This window comes from Tamandua tetradactyla, chromosome 1 (genome assembly GCF_023851605.1).
Source record: "Tamandua tetradactyla isolate mTamTet1 chromosome 1, mTamTet1.pri, whole genome shotgun sequence".
Taxonomy (NCBI): Eukaryota; Metazoa; Chordata; class Mammalia; order Pilosa; family Myrmecophagidae; genus Tamandua; species Tamandua tetradactyla.
Window position 1 is genome coordinate 220,127,055 of NC_135327.1, and position 22,781 is coordinate 220,149,835.

Consider the following 22,781-nt stretch of genomic DNA (forward strand, 5'->3'; position numbering starts at 1 on the left):
TATTATCCAGTGGTAAAACCGTATTTATAATTTATATAAAGCATTTTCATATGAAAGTTCTTTGGAAGTGTAAAGCCTGATTCTTGTTTTTGTTTACACTCTAAATTTCTCACCTGCTAAGATAGTTAACCTTAAAAGGTTAATCTTAACCAGTTGTAAAATTTGTGATTTGGTACTGTTTATGAAAGACCTGTTGCTTAAATACTAAATGGTATTAAATATTTTCATTCAACCTCAAAAATTAAAATTTTCTAGGAAAAAGTTGCCTTTGATACATAAATGTGGTTACTGGGATTATTTCTGTGCTATCTAAAAGTATGAAATAATGCATTTAAAGTCTTCCTTTTCTATAAATGTATAGGGAATAATTGGACCTTTATTGCATGGTGATGTGATCAAAAAAGAATTCCAGGTTAGAGGAGCTTTTGTAGCAAAAAGGAAAATACAAGGGTCATGTCATTTGCTCTTCAAAAAAAAAAAAGCCTTATTTAATATGCTAATATAATAGGTATAAAATGCCTTCTCATAGTTTTAAACAATTTGCATTTTTTTGATTACTTGAGAGGTTGAGCATCTTTTCAATCATCTGTCAGTGGTATCAGTCAGGGTTCTTGAGAGAAACAGAACTGACAGGATACATCTGTGTATATATTAAGAGATTTATTTTTTAGGAATTGGCTCACACAATTTCCGGGGTTGGCGATTCTGAGTTTTCGTAAACAGTTTGGCAGACTGGAAATTCTGGTAAGAGTGATGTTGTTATCTTAGTCTGCAATCTGCAAGGGCCAACAGGGTGGAAATTTCTAGGGGAGTTGATGTAGTCTTGGGGCAGTATTACTTCTTTTTTTGGAGCCTTCAATTCTTTGCTGTTGAAGTCTTCCACTGATTGTGTGAGGCCCATCCACATCATCAGGGGTTATCTCCTTTACTTACAGCCAACTGATGGTTCATGCTAACCCCGCTACACAATGCCTCCATTGCAATATGTAGGCCAGTGTTTGACCAAATCACTGGCAATCATAACCTAGTCGAATTGACACGTAAAATTAGCCCTTGCATCAGCCATATGGATTTCACCTACAGTTGCCAGAGTTAGCAAGTAAAAATACAGGACATCCTGTTAAACTTTAATTTCAGATAAATAATGAATAAAGTATTTTATCTGACTCTAATTTCTCCTGTGACTTGTCTATATATGTTAACAAATTTTCAATTTCGTTTTCTGTTTTTGTTTGTTTTTTTAAGAGTTCTTTTGTATACACTAGACATTAATCCCTTGTCTTTTTAAGATGATGCAGACATACTATTCTACCCTTTTGCCTGTTGACTTTGTCTGCAGTGTCCTTTGTTGAACAAAACTTCTTAATTTTGATTGAGTCAATTCCATCAGTATTTCCCCATGCTGTTTATATACTTTTGGAATCCTGTTTCAGTTAGCTTTTACCTCCACAAGGTCACATATTATACATTTTCTGCACTAGCTTCAGTTTTATCTTTTGTGTTTAGATTGTTAATTCATCTGGTGTTTATTTTATGGGAAGAGTATTAGGGGATGAGGTCAGAGGGATAATGGGGGAGTAAATTATGTGGGATCTTGTAGACCATTTTAGGACTTCGGGGTTTTTTTTAACAGCAGTTTTATTGAGATATATTCACATACCATACAGTCCATCCAGGTATACAATCAGTGGCATTTAGTATAATCACAGAGTTGTGCATTCATTGTCACAATTTTAGAACATTTTCATTACTCCAGAAAGAAAAAATCCCTATACTCCTTAGCATTTACCTCTCAATCCCTATATCCTTCCCCAGCCCTGTATAACCACTGTATTAGTTAGGGTTCTCTAGAGAAACAGAATCAACAGGGAACACTTGCAAATATAAAATTTATGAAAGTGTCTCACGTGACCGTAGAAACGCCGAGTCCAAAATCCACAGGGCAGGCTGCGAAGCTGATGACTCCGATGGATAGCCTGGATGAACTCCACAGGAGAGGCTCACCAGCCAAAGCAGGAATGGAACCTGTCTCCTCTGAGTCCTCCTTAAAAGGCTTCCCATGATTACATTTAGCATCACAAATTGCAGAAGACACTCCCCTTTGGCTGATTACAAATGGAATCAGCTGTGGATGTAGCTGACATGATCATGACCTAATCCTATGAAATGTTCTCATTGCAACAGACAGGCCAGCACTTGCTCAATCAGATAAACAGGTACCACAACTTGGCCAAGTTGACACTTGTCCCTAACCATGACAGTCCACCCCTTGTCAACTTGGCACCTATATATATATATATCACCTTAGACCATACTTAATTTCCAAATGAAAACAAATAAGCACACATTTTTTTCTTTTACCTGACAATACTCAACTGTCCTGCATATAACTGTAAACACATTAAATCTCTCCAGAATAGGGTGCAAATCCTTGGGCAACATTCATTCTTAAACTTGATATCTTACAACTTAAATAGTATAACATGAACAAAACAGCATTACAGTCCTCGTTTCTGTAACTGATCATGTGGTCGAAGTTCATATTTATCACTACCTTCTTCCACTACCCATTCCATGTTCCCTTTCCCCTCAGCAAGCACTTCAGCTGGCCGTGGTTCTTTGCCTGGTGGGGTGACCCAAACCTTCATTCCTGAAGTTTCAGAGCCATTAGTAGTCCTGCCTGGATTGTGTTGTTGCAGTTTTCCATTGATTTTAATCACAGGGCATGGTAGTACTAACAGACGCCCCAGGGGATCTCCTGTATTCCAAGAAAACTCTTCTTTACCTCCATTATGTAGTTGCAGTCCTACTTCCTTCTGATAGTCAGGGTCAATTACCCCAGACAATAATGTAATCCCCTTCTTGGTGTGTTGATCCAGAGGCATAAGTAGCCCAAAGTGACCAGGTGGCAATCTTAACTTCCAGTTCAGTGGTATCACTGTTGTTTCTCCTGGAGGAAGCACACCCCGTTTTGGAACTAAAACCTGTAGACCAGCAGAACTCAGGGTAGCAGGGACAGGAAGCAAAAATTTTCCTAGTGGAGCACTAGGAGTAATAGTGAGTGGCACCACACCCATTTCCACCCCTTGGTTCCTGGACCCATAGATCGTGGCTATGGGAGAAACAGCACCATACAGCAGACACTGATTCAGAGCATACACAGCTTCCTGGAGAACATTACCCCAGCCTTTCAAGTTTTTGCCACCTAGTTGGCACCGTAATTGAGTTTTCAAAAGGCCATTCCACCGTTCTATCAATCCAGCTGCTTCTGGATGATGGGGAACATGGTAAGACCAGAGAATTCCATGGGCACGTGCCCATTCCTGCACTTCATTTGCTGTGAAGTGTGTTCCTTGATCCGAAGCAATGCTATGTGGAATACCATGACGATGGATAAGGCATTCTGTAAGCCCACGGATAGTAGTTTTGGCAGAAGCATTGCGTGTAGGGAAAGCAAACCCATATCCAGAGTATGTGTCTATTCCAGTTAGAACAAATCGCTGCCCCTTCCATGAAGGGAGTGGCCCAATGTAATCAACCTGCCACCATGTAGCTGGCTGGTCACCTCGGGGAATGGTGCCATATCAGGGGCTGAGTGTGGGTCTCTGCTGCTGGCAGATTGGGCACTCAGCAGCGGCTGTAGCCAGGTCAGCCTTGGTGAGTGGAAGTCCATGTTGCTGAGCCCATGCATAACCTCCATCTCTACCACCATGACCACTTTGTTCATGAGCCCATTGGGCAATAACAGGAGTTGCTGGGGAAAGAGGCTGACTGGTATCTACAGAACGGGTCATCTTATCCACTTGATTATTAAAATCTTCCTCTGCTGAAGTCACCCTCTGGTGTGCATTCACATGGGACACAAATATCTTCATGTTTTTAGCCCACTCAGAAAGGTCTATCCACATACTTCTTCCCCAGACCTCTTTGTCACCAATTTTCCAATTATGGTCTTTCCAAGTCCCTGACCATCCAGCCAAACCATTAGCAACAGCCCATGAGTCAGTATACAAACGCACCTCTGGCCAGTTTTCCTTCCAAGCAAAATGAACAACCAGGTGCACTGCTCGAAGTTCTGCCCACTGGGAGGATTTCCCCTCACCACTGTCCTTCAAGGACACCCCAGAAAGGGGTTGTAATGCTGCAGCTGTCCACTTTTGGGTGGTACCTGCATATCATGCTGAACCATCTGTAAACCAGGCCCGAGTTTTCTCTTCCTCATTCAGTTCACTGTAAGGAACTCCCCAAGAGGCCATAGCTCTGGTCTGGGAAAGAGAAGGTAATGTGACAGCAGGAGTGGAAACCATGGGTATTTGTGCCACTTCTTCATGTAACTTACTTGTGCCTTCAGGACCTGCTCTGGCTCTGTCTCGTATATACCATTTCCATTTTACAATAGAGTGCTGCTGTGCACGCCCAACTTTATGGCTTGTTGGGTCAGACAACACCCAACTCATGATAGGCAACTCAGGTCTCATGGTAACTTGGTGGCCCATGGTTAAGCGTTCAGTCTCTACTAAGGCCCAGTAGCAGGCCAAAAGCTGTTTCTCAAAAGGAGAGCAGTTATCTGCAGCAGATGGTAAGGCTTTGCTCCAAAATCCTAAGGGTCTGCATTGTGATTCTCCTATAGGGGCCTGCCAAAGGCTCCAGACAGCATTTCTATTTGCCACTGACACTGCCAGCACCATTGGATCTGCTGGATCATACGGCCCAAGTGGCAGAGCAGCTTGCACAGCAGCCTGGACCTGTCGCAGAGCCTCCTCTTGTTCAGGTCCCCACTCAAAATTAGCAGCTTTTCTGGTCACTCGATAAATGGGCCGGAGTAGCACACCCAAATGAGGAATATGTTGTCGCCAAAATCCAAAAAGACCAACTAGGCGTTGTGCCTCTTTTTTGGTTGTGGGAGGGGCCAGATGCAGCAATTTATCACCTTAGAAGGGATATCTCGACATGCCCCACACCACTGGACACCTAGAAATTTTACTGAGGTGGAAGGCCCCTGTATTTTTGTTGGATTTATCTCCCATCCTCTGACACGCAAATGCCTTACCAGTAAATCTAGAGTAGTTGCTACTTCTTGCTCACTAGGTCCAATCAACATGATATCATCAATATAATGGACCAATGGATGTCTTGTGGGAGGCAGAAACGATCAAGGTCTCTGCGAACAAGATTATGACATAGGGCTGGAGAGTTGATATACCCCTGAGGTAGGACAGTGAAAGTATATTGCTGACCTTGCCAGCTGAATGCAAACTGTTTCTGGTGGTCCTTACTAATAGCTATTGAGAAAAAAGCATTTGCCAGATCAATAGCTGCATACCAGGTACCAGGGGATGTATTGATTTGCTCAAGCAATGATACTACATCTGGAACAGCAGCTGCAATTGGAGTTACCACCTGGTTGAGTTTACAATAATCCACTGTCATTCTCCAAGACCCATCTGTTTTCTGCACAGGCCAAATAGGAGAGTTGAACGGGGATGTGGTGGGAATCACCACCCCTGCATCTTTCAAGTCCTTAAGAGTGGCAGTAATCTCTGCAATCCCTCCAGGAATACAGTATTGCTTCTGATGTACTATTTTGCTTGGTAGGAGCAGTTCTAGTGGCTTCCACTTGGCCTTTCCCACCATAATAGCCCTCACTGCACGAGTTAGAGAACCAACGTGGAGATTCTGCCAGTTGCTCAGTATGTCTATGCCAATTATACATTCCGGAACTGGGGAAATAACTACAGGATGGGTCCGGGGGCCCACTGGACCCACTGTGAGACAGACCTGAGCTAAAACTCCATTGATCACCTGGCCTCCATAAGCCCCCACTCTGACTGGTGGTCCAGAGTGACGTTTTGGGTCCCCTGGAATTAATGTCACTTCTGAACCAGTGTCTAATAATCCCCGAAATATCTGCTCATTTCCTTTTCCCCAATGCACAGTTACCCTGGTAAAAGGCCATCAGTCTCCTTGGGGAAGACTTAGAGGAAGATTAACAGTATAAATTTGTGGCAGTGTAACAGGTTTCTCCCCCATAGGGACCTGGCCTCCCCTTCATTCAAGGGGCTCAGGGTCTGTAAACTGTTTCAAGTCTGGAAATTGATTAAGGGGCCGTGACTCTGTGTTTTTGTAATTCAGGTTAGACTTCTGTTCCCTTGACCTAGAACTCTTTTGTTTATACAGCTCCAACAAGAATTTAGTAGACTGCCCTTCTATTGTATTTCTAGACACCCCATGATTTACTAGCCAATGCCACAAATCTCTGCGTGTCATATAATTTTGATGCCTCCTTTGAGTTTGTTGTCTATTATAATACCCACGTCTACCCTGTCTTTGGTGATTAAGTGCTGCCACCTGGCTTCTGCCAATTCGGGATCCTGTCATCCCCATTGTGTTTAAGGATTCCAGCTCAGTGACAGCACTTCCTACAGTAATATCTGACCTACGGAGAAGTGCAACCACAGAGCTCTTGAGGGATGATGGTGCTAGTCTCACAAACTTATTTCTCACTGTTCTGGTAAAAGGTGCATCCTCTGGACATTCCTGGGGTGTAAGAGCAGGCTTTGCATGATAAATCCACTCTAACATTCCAATCTCTCTAAGCCTCTGGACCCCTCATCTACATTATACCAGGGCAGTTCTGGAATTTCAACCTCAGGTAATGTTGGCCACCTTTTGATCCATGTTTCAACCAACCACCCAAACAAGCTGTTAACACCTTTTCTAACTGTTCGAGCTATAATATTGAATGCAGAATCTCTGCTTAGTGGGCCCATATCAAAATTTTCAGCCTGATCCAGCCTTATATTCCTCCCACCGTTATCCCATACTCTTAAAATCCATTGCCACACATATTACCCTGATTTCTGTCTATATAAATTGGAAAACTCACACAGTTCTTTTGGAGTATAACGTACCTCCTCATGTGTGATACTTTGTACCTCACCTTTAGGGGTCTGTTGGGACTTTAGTCTAGTTATAGGTCTAGAAGAAATGAGGGGGGGTGGGGGGGGTCATGAAAAGAATTAGAAATATCTTCCAAGCCATTTGCTTCAGGGCCTTCATTTGCAGTTTCATCTGGTGAAACAGGAATAATCGCTGTAGGGCTAATCCCTTCAGGAGGAGGTTGGGTGGCCAATTCCTCAAGGTAGGCTGGAGGTGGGGTGGCTATGTCCTCAGGGCAGACTATTACAGGGTTATGTAGAGAAGGCTCAGCATGGTCTAGGGTTTCAACCTCACCCCCAACATCATTATCAATCCATATGTCACCATCCCATTTTTCAGGGTCCCACTCCTTTCCAATCAACGCCCTCACTTCAACGGCAGACACCATGCAAGACTGAGATTTCAGTTTACGTTGTAAAGTTGCTACTCTAACAATAAGATTCTGAGTCTGATTTTCAAGATCTCAAGTCTACGGCTACAGGAAATAAGATTTTCCTGCAGGATACTCATAGAAACGTCTACATCTTTCAGACGGCGCTTAAGCTTCTCATTTGAAGTCTTAAGCCCATTCCTTTCACCCTTTAATGTAGACAGTGTATCTAACAACAACCAACCAACATCTCTATAACTCTTATTTCTACAAAACTCTGTAAAGGTGTCAAAAACATTATCCCCCAGAGTCTGGCTTCGTACAAGCGAAGCATTAGGAGAATTGAACAATGATATTTTGACTATCTCCTTTGCCAACTCACTCCATGGATTGGGAGTGTCATTCTGATTACGGGAATCAGAGTCCTTAGTGTCTCTGAGTCCAGTCAGAGTAGAAAACCATTCACAAAAACCCATTTTTAAGATTCTGTTCCTTGAGAATCACTCCTGGTACCAAGGAGTACCCCTTAGCATTTACCTCTCAATCCCTATATCCTTCCCCAGCCCTGTATAACCACTAATCTAATTCTGGCTATATAGACATATTTATAAAGAATACTAAAATATTACCGTTCACTTTAGTCCATAGTTTGCATTAGTATATTTTTTCCCATAAGCCACAGTATTTTAACACCTTGTACTAGCAGTGTACATTTGCTATAGTTGATGAAAGAACATTCTTATTTTGTACTATTCACCACAGAAATCGTCCACCACGGGGTTCACTGTGTTATACATTCCAGTGTTTTATCCTTTAGCTTTCCTTGTAGTAACCTACACAACTTAAATTACCCTTTTCATCCAGTTTCACACATATAATTCAGTGCTGTTATACTCACAGTAATGAGGTACAATCACCTCTATTTCCAAACCTTTATAATCAATCTAAACAGAAATTCTGTACAAATTAAGCATCATCTCCCCATTCTCTGCCCGCATTCTAACATTCTATCATCTGGTAACCTATATTCTAGATTCTAACATTATGAGTTAGCTTGTTATACTTCGTTCATAAAAGTGAGATCATACAATATTTGCCCTTTTGTGTCTCGCTTATTTCACTCGACATAATGTCTTCCAGGTTCATCCATGTTGCATGTATCACGACTACATTCCCTCTTACTGATGAATAATATTCCATTCTATGTATATATATTTTGCTTATCCTCATATCTGTTGATGGATACTTGAGTTGCTTCTATCTTTTGGTAATTGTGAATAGTGTTGCTATGAACTTCATTGTGCAAATGTCCGTTTGTGTCCCTGTTTCAGTTCTTCTACGTATATACCTAGTAGTGGAATTGCCAGGTCCTGTGACCGACCGTTCTATGCTTAGCTTCCTGAGGAACTGCCAAACTGCCTTCCATAGCAGCTGTACCATTTTACATTCCTGCCAACAGTGAATGAATTTTCTTCTTTCTCCACATCCTCTCCAACACTTGTAGCTTTCTGCTTTTTAATAGTGGCTGTTCTAGTAGATGTGAAATGATGGCTCATTGTGGTTTTGATTTGCATTTCCCTAATAGATAATGAAGTTGAGTATATTTTCATGTGCTTTTTTTTTATTTCTTCTTTGGGAAGGTATCTATTCAAGTCTTTTGCTCATTTTATAGTTGGGCTGTTTGTCTTTTTATTATTAAGTTGTAGAATTTCTTTATATATTGTAGATGTTAAACCCTTATTGGGTATGTAGTTCCAAATTTTCTCCCTTTGTGTAGGTAGGCTGTCTTTTCACTTTCTTGATGAAGTCCTTTGAAGCACAGACATTTTTAATTTTGAGGAGGTCCCAATTATCTACTTTTTCTTTTGTTGCATGTTGTTTCAGTGTAAAGTCTAAGAAATCATTGCCTACCAGTATATCTTGAGGATGCTTTCCTACATTTTCTTCTGGGAGTTTTGTAGTCCTAGTTCTTATATTTAGGTCTTTGATGCATTTTGAGCTAATTTTTATGTAAGGTGTGAGATAGGGATCCTCTTTCATTCTTTGCATATGGATATCCAGTACTCCCAGTCCCAATTGTTGAAGAGAGTATTCTATCCCAGTTGGGTGGACTTGGTAGTCTTGTCAAATATCAATTGGCCATAGATGTGAGGTCTATTTCTGAACTCTCGGTTGAATTCCACGGGTCAGTGTATCTATTTTTATGCCAGTACCATGCTGTTTTGACCACTGTAGCTTTGCAGTTTGCTTTAAAGTCAGGAAGTATGAGTCCTCCAATGCTTTTTTTCTTATTTAAGATGTTTTTGTCTATTTGGAGCCTCTCCCCCTTCCAGATAAATTTCATTGGCTTTTCCAGTTCTGCTAAGTAGGCTGTTGGAATTTTGATTGGGTTGCATTGAATCTGTAAATCAATTTGGGTACATGGGACATGTTAACAATATTTTGTCTTCTAATTCATGAACATGGAATGTCCTTGTATTTATTTAGGTCTTTTTTGATTTCTTTAAGCAGTGTTTTGTAGTTTTCCATGTACTTGTCTTTTACATCCTTAGTTAAATTTATCCCTAGATATTTGATTCTTTTAGTTGTTGTTGTAAATGGATTTTTTTCTTGATTTTCTCTTCAGATTGCTCATTACTAGTGTATAGAAGAACTACTGATTTTTAAACTTTTTAAATTGTAAAATATAACCTATATACATAGCAAAGAAAGAAAAAGCAATAATTTTCAAAGCATACTTCAACAAGTAGTTGCAGAACAGATCCCAGAGTTTGTTATGGACTACCGCATTTTATATTTTTCCTTTTAGCTTCTCCAGAACTGGAGGCTGGAAGGAATATTAATCTATGATTTCATAACCATACTCATTTGTTAAATCCTATTTTCTCTGCTATACCTCCTCCTTCTCCTTTAATCCTTCTAATCTGTAGGGTTCTTTGGTCAATGCCCATTCTCACTTTTACCTGTTGAGAAAGGGTGTTGACACCAAAGGATAGGAGAATGTAATTAGTTGATAATCTTGGAAAGGCTGGTTCTTCTGAGTTTCAGGATTTATCTGACCTAGAAACCCTCCAGTAATTATATGTTCCAGGAAGGCAAACCTACTGTGTGAAACCTTTATAGAGTCTCAGTTCAAGACCTAGGTGTTCATAAGAGTCAACAGGAGTGATATTGATTGGGGTTTAGCAAACCATGGCAATTAGAACTGTCTAACTGAAGCATGGGTAAGAGTAGCCTCCACAATAGCCTCTTGACTCCATTTGATCTCTGTTGGCTACTGGTGCCTTATTTTATTACACTTCTTTTCCCCCTTTTGGGGATCCCACAGTGCCAGGGCCAGACTCATTCCTGGGAGTCATGTCCCACATTGTCAGGGAAGTTTTCACCCCTGAATGGCTTGTACCATGTAGAGGGAAGGGCACCTATTTTCCTTGCAGATTTTGGGCTTAGAGTGAAAGAGTCCACATCTGAGCAACAAAGAGGCTTCCTGGAATCAACTCTTAAGCCTCTTTATGGGTAGTCTTAGCTTCTCCCCTACAGAAATAAGTTTAATAAGGGCAAGCCTCAAAATCCAGGGCTTGGCCTATTTTCTTGGTTGAGAGAGTACCCAGGGTTCCCCAGAAAGGAGAGTTTAATAGTTCCATATAAATATATATATGTATATTTCCCCCCCCCCATCAAACCTCAACACTACTGATTTTTGTGTGTTAATTTTGTCTCTTGCCACTTTGCTGAACTTATTAGCTTTGGTAGCTTAGTTGTAATTTTTCAGGGCTTTCTATATATAGGATCATGGTGATCTACAAACGAATAGTGAGTTTTACTTCTTCCTTTAGAATTTGGGTTCTTTTTATTTCTCTTTTCTTGCCTATTTCGGTTTGCTAGACCTGCCAGAATATGGGTTGGCTTTTTCAGTGGGGATTTATTAGGTTACAAATTTATAGATTTAAGGCCATAAAAATGTCCACACTAAGGCATCAACAAGAAAATACCTTCACTGAAGAAATGCCGATGGCATGTGGGGTTCCTCTGTCACATGGGAAAGCATGTAGCCGCATCTTCTGTTCCTTTTCTCCCAGCCTCTGGTTTCAATGGCTGTCTCTAAAATGTCTCTAGATGTTTCTTTCTCTCTTAGCTTCTTCAGGGTGTTTTCTTTCTCATCTCTCTCTCTCTCTGTGAGCCTGCCTGAAGGGCTCCAGTAAGGTACTGAGACTTAACCTGGAATGGACTGGGTCACATCTCCATGGAAACCATCTAATCAAAAGGTCCTATCCAACAATAGATTGACCACACTTGGATGGATTAAAAGAACATAGTGTTTTCTGGGATACCTAACAGATTCAAACCAGCACATTGCCTAACTGCTCTTGCTAGAAGTTCTTGCACAGTGATGAATAACAGTGATGACAATGAGCATCCTTGTCTTATTTTGGATCTTAGATTGAAAGCTTTTAGTGTTTCAGTATTAAGTATGATGTTAGCTGTGGATTTTCATATATGCTCTTAATAATTTTGAGGAAGCTTCCTTCTATTCCTATCTTTCAAAGTGTTTTTATCATGAAAGGATACTGATTTTATCAAATGCCTTTTCTGTATTAATCAAGATGATCATGTGGTTTTTCCCCTTCAATTTGTTAATGTGGTGTATTATAATAATTGATTTTGTTGTGTTGAACCACTCTTGCATGCCTGGGATAATGCCCACTTGATCATGGTGTATAATTCTTTTGATGTATTGTTGGATTCAATTTGCAAGTATTTTGTTGAGGATTTTTGCCTGTATATTCATAACAGAAATTGGTCTGTAATTTTCTTTTCTTGTATTTTTATCTGGCTTTGGTTTTAGGGTAATGTTGGCTTCGTAGAATGAGTTCGGTAGTATTCCCTCTGTTTCAGTTTTTTTGGAGATTTTGAGTAGGATTGCTCCAGAATGTCTCTGGGCTTCATTCCTCTCAAGATACTTACTGATCTTGCAATTTCTTTGACCCACTGATTGAATATGTTGTTAAACCTCCATATATTTTTGAATTTTTCAGTTCTCCTCTGTTATTAATTTCCAGTGTCATTCCATTATGGTCAGAGATAGTGCTTTGTTAATTTCCAGTGTCATTCCATTATGGTCAGAGATAGTGCTTTGTATAATTTCAGTCTCTTTAAATTTATTTATTGAGACTTGTTTTGTGGCACAAGATGTGTCCATCCTGGAGAATGATCCATGTATATCCTGCTGTTTTGGGAGTACAATGTTCTGTAAATGTCTGTTAGGTCTAGTTCATTTATCATATTATTCAAGTTGTCTGTTTTTATTGATTCAAATTTTTAAAATTCTTTGTCTATATGTTCTATTGATGAGAGGGGTATATTGAAGTCTCCCAACTATTTCTCCATTCAGCTTTTCCAATATTTGCCTCATATGTTTTTGGGCAACATGTTTAGATGTGTAAATTTTATGATTGTTATTTCTTCTTGGTCCCCTTATTAATATATGGTTTCCTTCTTTGTCTTATAGAACAGGTTTACATTTAAAGTCTATTTTGTCCAGTGTTAGTATAGCTACCCCAGCTCTCTTTTGGTTACTGTTTTCATGGTCATATTTCCAACCTTTCACTTCAACCTGTCTGTGTCTTTGGGTTTAAGGTGTGTCTGTTGTAAACAACAGATAGTTGGAGCATATTTTTTATCCATTCTGTCAGTCCCTGTCTTTTGATTATTGAATTTTTTTAAATTTATATTTTATTATCAAACCAAAACAACATACAAACGAACATTCTTAACATACAAACATTCTGTGCATGGTATACAATCAATGGCTCACGATATCATCACATAGTAGTATATTAATTACCATGATCATTTTTAAAAAAATTTGCGGGACTTCCGGAGAAGATGGCGGCTTAGTGAGACGTGCGGGTCTTAGTTCCTCCTCCAGAAAAGCAACTAAAGAAACAGAAACAATACAAAACAGCTCCCGGAGTCTCGACAGAGACCAAAAAGACAGCGTACCCCATTCTGGAACGGCTGAACCAGCAGGGAGAATCCGCTGCGGTGAGATACCCAAGGGGCGCGCGTTTTCCCGGCTGGGGCGGCTGGTGACTGGGATCCCCTCCACGCACGTGGCTCCCCGGTCTGACTGGGAACGTTGTATAGCTGGGCCCTCCCGTCACGCTTGGCTTCTCGGGCCAGCTGGGCAATTTGGACCGGCACTCCCCCAAGCCGCGGCGGCCAGCGACCCCCGCCTCCACGCGCGGTTTCCCGGGCCGACTGCCCCGCAGACAGACGAGCGCCACGAGTGCCACCTACTGGGCAGGAAAAGAAAAACAGAGCCCAGAGATTTCACAGAAAAACCTTTCAACCAGCTGGGTCCCACACCCAGGGAAATCTGATCAAATGCCCAGACACCAGCAGAAAATAATGGATGACGCTCGGAAAATTGAAGATATGGCCCAGTCAAAGGAACAAACCAATAGTTCAAATGAGATACAGGAGCTGAGACAACTAATGCTGAATATACGAACAGAAATGGAAAACCTCTTTAAAAACCAAATCAATAAATTGAGGGAGGACATGAAGAAGACATGGGCTGAACAAAAAGAAGAAATAGAAAATCTGAAAAAACAAATCACAGAACTTATGGGAGTGAAGGACAAAGAAGGAAAAATGGAAAAAACAATGGATACCTACAATGGTAGATCTAAAGAGACAGAAGCTACAATTAGTGAACTGGAGGATGGAACATCTGAATTCCAAAAAGAAACAGAAACTATAGGGAAAAGAATGGAAAAACTTGAGCAGGGGATCAGGGAACTGAATGACAATATGAAGCGCACAAATATACGTGTTGTGGGTGTCCCAGAAGGAGAAGAGAAGGGAAAAGGAGGAGAAAAACTAATGGAAGAAATTATCACTGAAAATTTCCCAACTCTTATGAAAGACCTAAATTTACAGATCCAAGAAGTGCAGCGCACCCCAAAGAGAATAGACCCAAATAGGCGTTCTCCAAGACATTTACTAGTTAGAATGTCAGAGGTCAAAGAGAAAGAGAGGATCTTGAAAGCAGCAAGAGGAAAACAATCTGTCACATACAAGGGAAACCCAATAAGACTATGTGTAGATTTCTCAGCAGAAACCATGGAGGCTAGAAGACAGTGGGATGATATATTTAAATTACTAAAAGAGAAAAACTGCCAACCAAGACTCCTATATCCAGCAAAATTGTCCTTCAAAAATGAAGGAGAAATTAAAACATTTATAGACAAAAAGTCACTGAGAGAATTTGTGACCAAGAGACCAGCTCTGCAAGAAATACTAAAGGGAGCACTAGAGTCAGATACGAAAAGACAGAAGAGAGAGGTATGGAGTAAAGTGTAGAAAGAAGGAAAATCAGATTTGATATATATAACACAAAAGCCAAAATGGTAGAGGAAAATATTATCCAAACAGTAATAATACTAAAAGTTAATGGACTGAATTTCCCAATCAAAAGACATAGAATGGCAGAATGGATTACGACCCAGCAATACCACTGCTAGGTATCTACTCAAAGGACTTAAGGGCAAAGACACAGATGGACATTTGCACACCAATGTTTATAGCAGCATTACCTACAATTGCAAAGAGATGGAAACAGCCAAAATGTCCATCAACAGACGAGTGGCTAAACAAACTGTGGCGTATACCTACGATGGAATATTATGCAGCTTTAAGACAGACTAAACTTATGAAGCATGTAATAACATGGATGGACCTAGAGAACATTATGCTGAGTGAGTCTAGCCAAAAACTAAAGGACAAATACTGTATGGTCCCACTGATGTGATCCGATATTCGAGAATCAGCTTGGAATACATCATTGGTAACAGAGACCAGCAGGAGTTAGAAACAGGGTAAGATAATGGGTAATTGGAGCTGAAGGGATACAGACTGTGCAACAGGACTAGATACAAAAACTCAAAAATGGACAGCACAATAATACCTAAGTGTAATGTAACTAGGTTGGAACACTGAATGAAGCTGCACCTGAAATATGTTTTTTTGTTTGTTTGTGTGTTTGTATCTTTTGTTTTTGTTTTTTTCTTTTTCCTTTTTTTATATATATATATTTTTTATTAGTATTATTATTTTAATTCTCTTCTCTGTATTAACATTCTATATCTTTTTCTGCTGTTTTGCTAGTTCTTTTCCTAAATCGATGCAAATGTACTAAGAAATGATGATCATACATCTATGTGATGATACTAAGAATTACTGAGTACATGTGTAGAATGGAATGATTTCTAAATGTTGTGTTAATTTCTTTTCTTTTTTTTGATTAATAAAAAAAATTAAAAAAAAAAATTTGCATCACTCCAGAAAAAGAAATAAAAAGAAAAAAGAAAAATCGCATGCATACCATACCCCTTACCCTGCCCTCTCATTGACCACTAGTATTTCCATTTACTTAATTTATTTTAACATTTGTTTCCCCTATTATTTATTTATTTTTAATCCGTATTTTTACTCATCTGTCAGTATCATAGATAAAAGGAGCATCAGACACAAGGTTTTCACAATCACATAGTCACATTGTGAAAGCCGTATCATTATATACTCATCTTCAAGAGACATGGCCACTGGAACACAGTTTCAGGCACTTCCCTCCAGCCTTTCCAATACATCTTAAACTAAAAAGGGGATATCTGTAAAATGTGTACGAATAACCTCCAGGATAACCTCAACTCTACTTGAAATCTCTCAGTCACTGACACTCTGTTTTGTCTCATTTCTCTCTTCCTCCCTTCAGTCGAGAAGGTTTTCTCTTGATTGGGCAATTTAACCCATTAGCATTCAGTGTTATTATTGCAAATGCAGTACTTCAACCATTTTATCCTTTGGTTTTCATATGTCATACTTTTTTTTGGTCTCTCCTTTTATCTTTATAATTACCTTTCCTGGTAATCTTAATTTCTTTACTCTGCCCAACCCTCTCTCCTCTGTCTTTTCCTTTCATCCTGCAGAATTCCCTTTAGTATTTCTTATACGGTAGGTCACTTGTTGACAAGATCTGTCAGTTTTTATCTGTGAATATTTTAAATTCTCCCTCGTTTTTGAAGGCCAGTTTTGCCACATAAAGAATTCTTAGCTGATAGTTTTTCTCTTTCATTATCTTAAATATATCATACTATTGCCTTCTCATCTGTATGGTTTCTGATGAGAAATCAGTACTTAGTCTTATTGCAGATCCCTTGTATATGATGAATTCCTTTTCTCTTGCCGTTTCCAGGATTTTCTCTTTATACTTGGCACTTGCATTCTGATCAATCGATGTTTTGGAGTAGAGGTGTTAGGATATATTCTGTTTGGAGTATGTTGCACTTCTTGGACATGTATGTTTGTGTCTTTCATAAGAGTGGGAACATTTTTGGCCACTATTCCTTCATAGATTCTTTCTGCTCCTTTTCCCTTCTCTTCTGCCTCTGGGACACCCATGATATGTATGTTTGTGCACTTTGTCCTTTTATTCAGATCCATAAGACCCAGCTTAATTTTTTTGCGTTCTTTTCTCTTTCTGTTCTTCTGCCTGTATAATTTTGGATGTCCTGTCTTCTCTTTCACTGATCCTTTCTTCTGCTTGTTCAAATCTGTATATTAAAAAATATACAAATATTAGTATATTAAAAAATATACTGTGACTCTAGTATATTTTAAATCTCTTCAATTGTGCTTTTCATTCCCATAAGTTCTGTTATTTTTCTTTGCATACTTTCAAATTCTTCTTTATGCTCACCCAGAGTCTTCTTAATATCTGTTATCTTTTAAGCCATATTTTCCTTTATCTCCTTGAATTGATTTAGGAGATTTGTTTGAACAACTTTGATTAGTTGTTCCAAATTTGGTGTCTGCTCCAACTTTTTTTTCTACTTTTTTTTGTTGTGAAATATATATACAAAAAATCAATAAATTTCCAAGTACATTTTAACAAGTAATTATAGAACACATTTTAAAGTTTTGTATGGGTTACCATTCCACAATATTTTATTTTTTCTTCTAGTTGCTCCAAGACTCTGGAGCCGAACAAATATCAATATAATGATTCAGCAGTCATACTCATCTGTTAAATCCTTTCTTCTCTGTTATACACCTCCTCCTTATATAACAAATATACATAAAGGCAATAAATTTCAGAGAACATTCCAACAATTGTTGTAAAACAGATTTCAGAGTTCGGGATGGGTTACAATTCCACAATTTTAGTTTTTTATTTTTAGCTGGTCTAAGATACTGGAGGTTAAAAGAAATATGAGCATAATGATTCAGCACCTATACTCATTTCTTAAACCCAACCTTCTCTGTATAGCTCCACCATCATTTTTTATCTTTATTCCACTCTTTAGGGGTATTTGGACTATGAACATTCTAACTTTTTTGTATTGGAAAGTGCTGTCGGTAATATGGGATGGAGATGGAACTAATTGATGTTCTGGAGAGGCTGGCTTCTCTGCATTTCTGGACTTATCTGATCCAGGGACCCACTGGAGGTTATAGTTTTCTGGAAGGTTACCCTAGTGCCCATGGAACTTTTATAGAATCTTATATAAAGCCCTAGGCGTTCTTTAAGATTGGCAAGAATGGTTTTGGTTGGGGTATAGCAAGCTATGACAGGTAGCAATGTCTAACTGAAGCATGCGAAAGAGTGACCTACAGTGTAGCTTCTTGACTCTATTTGAACTCTGTTAGTCACTGATACCTTATTTGTTATACTTCGTTTCCCCCTTTGGGTCAGGATGGCATCGTTGAGCCCACGGTGCCAAGGCCAGGCTCCCTAGGGGTCATCTCCCAGACTGTCAGGGAGACTTTTATCCCTGGATGTCATGTCCCACATATTGGGGGGGTGGGGTGGGGGCAATGGTTTCATTTGCAGAGTTGGGCTTAAAGAGAGAAAAGCTACCCCTGAGTAACAAAAGAGGTCCTCTAGAGATGGTTTTTAGGTATACCTATAGGTAAGCTAAGCTTCTCTGCTACATACGTAAGCTTCACAAGAGCAAGCCTCAAGATCCGGGGGTTAGCCTATTGTTTTGGGTGACCCTAATGGTGCTCCAACTGTTTAATTTTTTCCTCGACTAGCTCATATCTTCCTATTTCTTAGTATGGCTTGTATTTTTTGTTCCTGTTTAGGCATCCATTATCTTGATAAGTTTACTCTGATGGTCAGTTTCTCTATCTTGGGTTTTATTGTTGCTTGGCTTTGAATTGACTCTTCTTTGACCCTTTTATTATAGATTTTTAGAATTATGTGTATTTAACTGATCAAAACAGCGCCAGGGCCCCATGAAGGGGGCACAGACCAATTCCAAAGGTCCTTGGGGAGAGGTCAGGGGAGATGCCAGAAAGTCGTTTTTACCCCAGCTTCCTGAAGTTGTGCAAAGTCTCCAGGACTTTGGCTTTTATGCTAAGTGAATGGAAAGGCAGTGGAGGATTTTGAACAGGGTATACCATTGTCTGAAATATAGCTTTAAAGGAACTTTCTGATGATTCTGTTGAAAATAGATTATAGAATTGGCAGAGACTGCCATTTCTTCTCTAGTATCTAGTTCCTCTTTCTCCCTTTTGGTAACAGAATTCCTCTGATTTAGCTGTGTATATGGCTACTTGCCTAGTGACTACATTTTCCAATTTCCCTTACATATGGGTATGTCCATGTGATTAGGTTTGGGCCAATGATATGTGGGCAGAAGTGACAGAAGCTGTCTCTGGGTTGTCTTCTTCATCTCCCACTGCCAACCCCCCTTCCCCATCCCCACTTGAAAGTAGGAACAATTAGAAAGGCCACAACTACCTTGAACCCAGTACAGAGCTATCCTCATCAGCTTAACTTCCTGGATGACTTGAGGAACAGAACGAACTATTATTTACCCTGGCTCCAGCCACCTTTCTTTCTCTGTCTTGTTTCAGGGAAGAGAAGTAAACTTCTTTCTTGTTTGAACCACTGTATTTTGGCATCACTTTATTACAACAGCTTAGAATATTTCCTGTCTCATACCAAAATTGGTACCTGAAGTGTGGTGCTACTACAACAGTAAACCGAAATCTGTGACATTGGCTGTGTGGTTGGTCAACAGACAATAGAAAATATGTTATTGGTTAGAAAACTGGTGACCCTTATTATAGTATATGTGTTGAAGCTTTTGGTGAAACCTCTGATAACTTGCAAAACAGTCAAGCCGTCTATCCAGTTTGTAACTCTAGGGAAGTGGCTAGAATCAAATTGTTAATCTGAGTTGTCTGCTTCTTGCTTCTTTAGGAAGAACACAAAGGACATCAAGTAATAGAACAATTGGCCAGTTTGGCAATTGGAATCGGAAGGAACTATAGTTTTGCTTAAAGAAGGCTCTCTTTGCCTGTGTCCTGTGATCTGAATTGACTAAGAAGATAGTAATATGGAGCATTGCAGGGTTGGAAAAAAAGTGTTTCTGTGTCTCAAACATCAAGAGGTAAGATTGTCGTTCTCCAGAATCTCTTATTGGTATTCTCAGTCAGAGAGTAGAAGCCAGTCCAGGCAGAGATCAAGCTAAGGATTTGCTTCTCACACTCAGTTTAAACTAAATTTCATAAAACTCCAATAAGAAATTTGAAATCTTAGTCCCTACAGAAAAAAAGGTTTATTTCTCACTCAACATGTTGGTGGTACTCTGTCCTTGTTGTCCTTCACTCCAAGATTTAAGCCAAAGGAAGAGCCTTTTTTGGGGTACAAGGCCATTCTGTGGCAGAGGGATAAATCTGGAAGAAGTGATTGCAGGGAAGTGGCATGTTACTTTTGTTCACATATTTTCTTAGCCAAAGCAAACAAATGGTAAAGGCTGAAATCCATCAGGCATGCCCAGCAGTATTCAGTCAGTGGTAGGAATATGTATTTCCTGTCCTTTTCTTTTTGAATGGAAGATTTAATTGCAGTCATCTCATTTGTGTTCCACCATTGTATATTGGGTGTGGTGGTAATGGTGGAGAGCAAAGGTGACTGGTCTATTAATTTGGAGGTTATTGGTCTGGAAAGGAGTGACATCTCTGCCTGTCAAAAGAGGATTGTGCATCACCCAGTGATTCTAGACTTTGAGCTGAATTCAGTAACTGAGTGGACCTTTAGGTTTCCCCTAAAGGAAGGAAGGAGATGAATGTGTTCCAAGAGTGGGAAGAAGAATGTACTCCTACTCTCTGATATTTAGCTAGGCCATAGACCCTACCTAGGAACCATAGTCAGATGAGGCCATGTGTTTAAGTCTAGCCAGTGGGATAGCAGTGGAAGTGGTGTGCGCAATTTCTGAACTGCATTTTTATTAAAAAGCTACTTGACTGTCATGGTCTTTTCCCTCATTCCCATGGACATGGTGTCGGTGAGCCCACTTTGATCATGCAGACAAGGGCAGTCCCCAGTGAGTGGTGAAACAAGAGCGAAGGAATCTCAGTCCCTGGATGATCTCATAGAGCAGAGCTTTCTGGCCCACCTCTCTGCCTCTGGCCTCTTAGCTGAGAGAGAAATAACCTTGTGTTTTGATGGAGCCACTACACTCTTGGTCTTGTTAAAACAGACTATTCTTATGTCCTAGTTGATTTAGTTGGCAGTGATGTAAATGGGAAACAAACATAGAAATGTAGATTTGGTGTCATTCTGAATAATTTCAAATAAATGAAGCTTTTCATTTATATATTCTTTCTATAAAATTTATTTATCAAATTGTCTACTTTATAAAAATCTCAGAAATAGAGAAAGAACTCTCAAACACCATTCTTTTTTTCAAAATTTTTTATTGTGAAATATTACATATGCAAAGAAAAGAAAGAAAAAGCAATAATTTTCATATTACACTTCAACAAGTAGTTACAGAACAGATTTCAGAGTTTATTATGGGTTACCATTCCACTATTTCAGATTTTTCTTTCTAGTTGCTCCGAAACACTAGAGACTAGAAGAAATATCAGTATAATCATTCAGCAGTTATACGCTTTGGTTAAATCCTATTTTTTTTTCTGTTATAACTCCTCCTCCTTTGATCCTTCTCCCAATCTATAGGGATCTTTAGGCAATGCCCATTCTGACTTTTTCATGTTGAGAAGGGTTGTCAAAAGGATAGGGGGGTGTGATTGATAATCTTGGAGAGGCTGGACCCACTTCTGTGTTTCAGGATTTATCTGGCCTAGAAACCCTCTGGAAATTATGGATTCCAGGAAAGCAGATTTAGTGCATGAGACATTTATAGAGCCTCAGTTCGATCCCTAGGTGTTCTTAAGAATTAACAGATTGGGGTTTAGCAAACCATGGCAATTAACATTATCTAACTGAAGCTTGCATAAGAGCAGCCTCCAGAACAGCTTCTTGACTGTTTCACCTCCCTTAGCTACTGATGCCTTATTTTGCTACACTTCTTTGCCCCCTTTTCGTCAGGGAGGCATTGATATTCACTTTATTTGTTGCTTTTGACTTCTCCTAGTTGATAGTTATGGTTAGATATCATTCAGTTATACCATGTTTTACTAAACATTCATTATTATTGGCATTTAGGTTGCTTTCAAATTTTGTTTCTATAAATGATGCTGCACTTTTGTAAGAATTTTTCTTTAAGTGAAATTATCTTAGATAGGGCTCTGGGGTCTAAAATATCTTCATTTTAATATTACTAATTAATGACAGGAACAGTATTGGTAAGGACATTAATGACAACAGTGACAGGCAGCAATGATAATTACAACAGTGTAGACAGCTACAAGAATGACAAGATCCACAATAAAAGTAACAACAGTAATGATTCTTATTGATTGTGTTTACTGTGCTCCCTGGACTGTTCTAAGGCTTTTCCCTGTACTATGTTATTTTTATTTTAGTTTAGTTTTTGGTGCATGGTCAAGGAATCGAACCCGGGTCTCCCACATGGAAGGCGAGCATTCTACCCCTGAACCACCCGTACCCCCTTATTGTATTACTTTAAACCTTACAGAGGCCTTACGAGATTGTACTGTTATCATTCCATTTTTATACATGAGGCCAGTGAGGCACTGAGATGTTAGACACCTTGTCCATAGTGACACAGCTAGTTAATGGCAGAACTAGGCTAACCGGGCTGTTAGCCTAGTTGCTGAGCCCATGCTTGTAACTGTGGCACTCAGATCACTCAGCCTGAAACAGGGCAGACTGAGAAGGAGGGGCAAAAAATACAAAACACCAAGAAAGAATAGTGTTACTGAAGCTAAGAGAGGAGCACTTTAAGATTAAGGGTGCCAGTATTAAATCAGTGGGGTCTACTAAATTTTAAATGAATTTTTAAAGTAAGAATTCATCTGTGTTCGGGGGGAGAACAGTTTTGTGTTTGCAGGCAAAATCCAGATTGCTGAGGGGTAGGTAGTAAGTGGTGGTGGTGGTAAAAATAGTCCATTTAAACTCTGTTTTCAAGAAACTTGGCTGTAGAGAGAGGCAAATAGGTCAGTAGCTAGAGTGAGACAGTCTGGG

The 22,781-nt window shown here is 39.6% G+C and overlaps 1 protein-coding gene across 11 annotated transcripts in view; it reads left to right on the plus strand.

The window, feature by feature from the left end:
• Positions 1-22,781, plus strand: part of ZNF438 (zinc finger protein 438) — a 205,552-nt gene that overhangs the window by 9,500 nt on the left and 173,271 nt on the right. For 9 of the 11 annotated variants that reach the window (XM_077152414.1, XM_077152380.1, XM_077152470.1 and 6 more), the window contains exon 2: positions 19,587-19,776. The exons of the other annotated variants lie outside the window; for them this stretch is intronic. The gene's annotated coding sequence lies outside the window, so the exon portion shown is untranslated. The remainder of the gene's footprint in view (positions 1-19,586; positions 19,777-22,781) is intronic. 11 annotated transcript variants of the gene reach the window in all.